This window comes from Silene latifolia, chromosome 9, assembly GCF_048544455.1.
Source record: "Silene latifolia isolate original U9 population chromosome 9, ASM4854445v1, whole genome shotgun sequence".
NCBI classification, from domain to species: domain Eukaryota; kingdom Viridiplantae; phylum Streptophyta; class Magnoliopsida; order Caryophyllales; family Caryophyllaceae; genus Silene; species Silene latifolia.
In genome coordinates, this window is record NC_133534.1 from 66589379 (window position 1) to 66594861 (window position 5483).

The window sequence follows — 5483 nt, forward strand, 5'->3', positions numbered from 1 at the left end:
GCATATATACATATCGTATTGTATTTTATGTTTTATTATCGATACTGACATGTTTGGATTGTGTGTAAATTATCACCTATTTCTGGGGTGGCCTGTGTTAATCCATATGATATTTCCGATCATATGGAGAGCAGTTGTTTACAGGTTACATTTGGTAGCGCGGGATTATGGGCCTAGACACGGAGTTTTAGTGAGTTTAGCATTATAGTTGATATAGAATTTTTGGTAGTCATGTATAGAGATCACTTGTATAATATTCATTTATTCATATGTAACTCACTAAACATGTTATTTATATAAAGAGTTTTTTAATTGTAATTCCGATTTCACCGCCTCGGGAAACCGAGATGGTAATACCTCCCATTGTAATACTCCACTGAACTGAAAACGTTATTCGGGTGGGGTACCCCCTTGAAGAGGTCCATTGATAGGCTTAAAATATGACTAGTGCTTAAAGGGATTGAAAGTACTACTCATATAAACAAAGTGCACTTTCATTTCTGGTTATCCATAGAAAAGAACTCCACAGTTAAGCGTGCTTGGCTGAGAGTAGTCTTAGGATGGGTGACCTCCTGAGAAGGTTCCCGGGATGCGCATGAATCAGGAAAAAATGTGCTCGAAAGGACCCGTGTTGATATGTGGGCCATGTACACAGCCTGGGAAGCTACCGTAAGTGACCGCTCCCGACCCTAGGTTTGGGTCGGGAAGTTACAAGTGGTATCAGAGCAACCCTGCGACCGTCTGGTGGGCCTATCGTCTGGAGTACCCAGGTCACCAACCTAGCGGGGGAGGATTCTGGGATTGGCTAGTTAGCTGCGGTTAGATGCTGCCAGGCACAGCGAGGACGTTGCGTTCTTCTAGTGTGGTGTGTAATACTCCACTGAACCGAAAACGTTATTCGGGTGGGGTACACCCTTGAAAAGGTCCATTGATAGGCTTAAAATATGACTAGAGCTTAAAGGGATTTAAAGTACTACTCATATCAACAAAGTACACTTTCTTTTCTGGTTATCCATGTAAAAGAACTCCACAGTTAAGCCTGCTTGGCTGAGAGTAGTCTTAGGATGGATGTGTTGGAGTATGTGTCCTCGACATAACTGCGATCACATGTTTAAATCTCATAATAAGAATACGTAAGGGATGAATCGTTTATAGTCAACTGATCAACATTAATCCGTAATGATTGGCTAACTAGAGTTTGACATTACTGTCGTTTGACGGTGATGATCAGTTGATCCCTTCCCTTAATAGAAAAGTTGATTAATTGTATATCGATACAAGTTAATAAATTCCTTAAATTTGAACAATTCATTTGTGAGTGAGAATATTTATATCTTATTGTAATTTGATTAAATAAGATTTATTTTAGTAATTAAAAGATTTTATTACTAAAATTAATTATTGTTTGTGAAACAATTAAATTAAGAATGATTGATAAATTATAATTGCAAAATGTTGTGAATTATATTTATATGACCCATTTTATACTTGTGATCATAAATTACTAGCTAATTTGTCATATGTAATTAATTTATTAAGAAATGATATTTATTTGTATAAATATGCATTAAAAATAGATATGGGCATGGTGTGTGACACATGACCTAACAGATGACATTTGACAAAATCACAAATATAAAATGGATGTCCATTTTATGTATGGACCAAAATATTGTAGGATTTGAGGTTAGTGGGTGTTTTATTTTAAATTGTTAAAATGAAACATAATCATCACCTAAAAATATAGCCTTACATGCCTATGTTTTTAGAGAAGAGAAAAAATGAAAAGTTGAAGGCCATGCATTGGCCTTCTTGACCTCCCATGACCGGCTCCCCCCTCCTCTATAATGAGAGAAAAATGTTTTTATTTTTACTCATGCATTTTTTATCATTCTCACATGTTTTCTCCTTATTCTCTCTAAAAATTGGTTTTAGATCTTAGAAAATTGTTCAATTAAATTCTAATATTACATTACATTATTACTAGTGTAATAATATAAATATTATTAGAATATATAAGGATCACTAATATATTAAACTAGTTAATTAGTATATTAGTTTTAAGGGATTGTTTTGGGTGCAATCAAGAGGGGACTTTCTATTTTAAAAGTTTGAGTTTATGGAGGATCATTCCAATGTATTAAGCTCAAGAACAAGTGAAGGTAGGAAACCTTACTTGTGCCCAAAATTCAGTATATTTACATTGTAAGAAAACTCGATTTTCTTCCTTATTTCATTATTTTGTTATGCATGCACTAGATCCACATAAATATAAATTATGGGTAATTTATAAAATGAATTAGATGAGTCTAATAAGGGTATATGAACCTAAAAATTGGCATTAAGAGCTTTGGTGTTGCATGCATAATCGGTTTGGTTCTTCCGAGTTAAATGTAACTAAATTAAAACTAGATATTTTATGATTTATGTGATAAAGCCACGAAATTATTTTGCATGTTATGTATTCTGGTCCTAAAATATATTTAGGTCATTTTGATGATTTATGGATGCTTATTGCTTATTTTAATGTTTTCTAGTGAAATAATTACATTTTATTGAGTAAAATGAACTTTTATTTACTAAAAATAGTTAAACTTCACTACTGGCCATGATTTTTTAGTACGACCTAACATGCATATTTTGCATATTGTATGTAAAATTTCGGATCATTGTGATTAGTTTTGCATATTTTATGATTTTTATGTGATAAAAATGGTATAAATGGAAGTTAAATGACTAAAAATAGTTAAGCATTGAAAGAGGCCATGAAATTTTAATATGATGTCACATGCATATTTTACAGATTGTATGTAAAATTTGAGATAAATGTGATTTATTATGCATGATTTATAATTTTAATGGTTAAAATGATATAAATAGTGACTATTTTTTAGCAAAATTAGCTAAAATGAATTTTATGGCACAAAATTTTTCTCTATGTTGTATATATGATATGAACATCAGATATAAAGTTGCATGATTAAGTTTGATTAATTTGGTATGTTTATTGATTTTTATGTGATAAAATCGATAAACGGGCAACTTTATTAGTCATAAAAATTAATTCGAAATTTTTGGTTGAAATTTTGCCATTTCCAGGTTCTGGAAATTTTTCAAGAATGTTCAAAAAATTTATTTTGATTTTTTCATAATTTTTATGTTTAATTTGGAATTAAATGGTAAAAGTTATGATTTATACGATTTATTAATGAAGTAAATTATAAATATTTTGTGGGCAAATTTTATTGAAATTTTGGAATCTTGATAAAAATCCAGTATTTGCAAAAATGTGATTTCGAAATTTTTCAAATTTTATGATTTATTGGGAATTATTTCATAATTGTTATGATTAAGAGAAGTTTAATAAGAAATAATAGAAAACCAAGTTGAATTATTGTCAAAAATTGAGTGAAGACTAATTTCTGAGTCCTAAGAACTGTAAGAAGGTTAGGATAATTAACTTGGACTTAAATTTGATTTAAGTATTGATTGGTGATTTTAATAAGTTATTATCACGCGTTTCCATAAAACCGAATTATATACGATATAAAGTTTAAGTAGGGCGATTTGGCACATTAATTTGGCATGTTAATCACATATAATAATGCTTTATTTTTATTGATGAATGTCATAATATATTTATGTAATTTTGAATTATGTAATTTATCTTAGTATGGCCTTAGTTTTAGGGACGTGCTAAATTCCGCACATCATTTTACTCAATCTTGCACTTAATTCCACCTTATTCCAAGACTACCCCTCATATTTCTACCTCCATCAAAGAACAAACAAGAGAGAGAAACAACAGGAATTAAAAATCCCCAAATCATATTCACCAACCGGCACCCTCCTCCCTCACCGGTTGTCCCTGCGCCGCCGACCACCCCATGTTTGCCACGAAATATTATTCACCGGCACCATCCCTTCACACCCCTATAGTCGCGCCGACATCACTCTCTTCATTCTCCCCGCAGCCGACCAACCTGATTCAACAGCGCAACCGACGATCCCAGAGCCGACCAACCCGATTCCCTTCATTACATCCCGAAAACGCGCACTTTTTCTTCCAAATCTTCTTCTGCATTAAATGTTGGATGTTTTGTCACCTCTGCAATGAGTAACATAGCTGCTATTGATTCTACCATGGATGCTGTACAGATAAAACTCAGGTTTGATGATGAGTGAATAACTTTTGATCATAAAGTTTTGATCTTTTTATTATCTGGTGATTTGTTTGCTAGTTGTTTGAAAGATCATGCGGCTGTTGTTAAGTTTGTTTAGTGAAGCACTCGCATTATCAAGAAGTTCATGTACGAGCTTAATGTCATCATAGCCATGAATCTAGTGAGCTTTGAGCATCCTTGTCTATGTTTGATGATTTCTGGACACACGCAACCGCTCTTTAAGCTTGATGACTTTTCGAGATTCACTACAATTTTAGTTTGCTTTAGTTGTGTATAGGATTGTTTGCATTATATATGTCATTGCTGTAAATAGTCTGTAAAGGGTCCTTGATTGTGTGTATAATTACTAGCTTATTTATCAAGTTTTACATGCATGCATGGTAATAGGTCACTTGATGGCGAACATTGATGCGGGAAAGGCGCTTCACAGGGCTTTCTACCACCTGCACTGATTATGTGGAGAACATTCCTGTTTAACTCAAAATATGAATTATTGCTTCAGGTATGTTATCTGCTTGCTACCATCTGCACTGATTATGTGGAGTGATTTTGACTGGTAATTTTGTTTGCAGGATAAATTTGTTTCAGGATAAATTTGCTCAGTATTCATCTGCCAATTTCTTCTGTGTTAAAATGACATTTTTGAGTGATTTTGATTATGTGGGTAATTCAGTATTCACCTGCCGAGTTCGATAACGCTGCTACAAGGAACGCTGCAACTGATCAAATTTTTGTCTGTCATATCTATGATGTTTGTTTGAAGATAGGATATGGAGTAAATTGGTGAGTGCAATATCAATGAGTTTATGAGTAACAGATGTATAGCAAGTTCAAGTCATACTGGATCGAACCAGGAGTATCTGAATGTACCCACATCTGTGATAAAGTATATATATGGTGACATTTGACATGAATTTTCATGTTTCATTCCACACTTTCTGCTCTTAACATCATGTACAGCAGCATGAATTCTCCGTCACAATTCAGTGGATGGACTTCATCTACTGTTGATCCGTGTGGTACACCACTCTCCCCGCGTCGACCACCGGTCACAACCGCTTGCACGCGCCGACCACCGTTCACATCCCCTTACCCACCAGTTCGAAAACCCCCTCCCCAAAGCCAACCTTCAACCATCACTCGACGCCGACGTGACAACCTACAGCCACCGGTGGTCAACGCCGACTTCTCTAACCACCCTACTTCCGCCCGACGTCCCCACAACCACCTTCAATAACCATCACGTCCCAAACCCTAATTGCACGAAAAAAACCCTATTTTTTAATAACGAAAACATCA

General features: G+C 34.3%; 1 long non-coding RNA gene across 1 annotated transcript; it reads left to right on the forward strand.

Moving 5' to 3' along the window:
• Nucleotides 1-3783: 3783 nt before the first annotated feature.
• Nucleotides 3784-5079, forward strand: LOC141602734 (uncharacterized). The gene is made up of 3 exons (XR_012524645.1): nt 3784-4169; nt 4572-4686; nt 4757-5079. It is a non-coding gene; the product is annotated as an uncharacterized LOC141602734 (long non-coding RNA).
• Nucleotides 5080-5483: the final 404 nt, after the last annotated feature.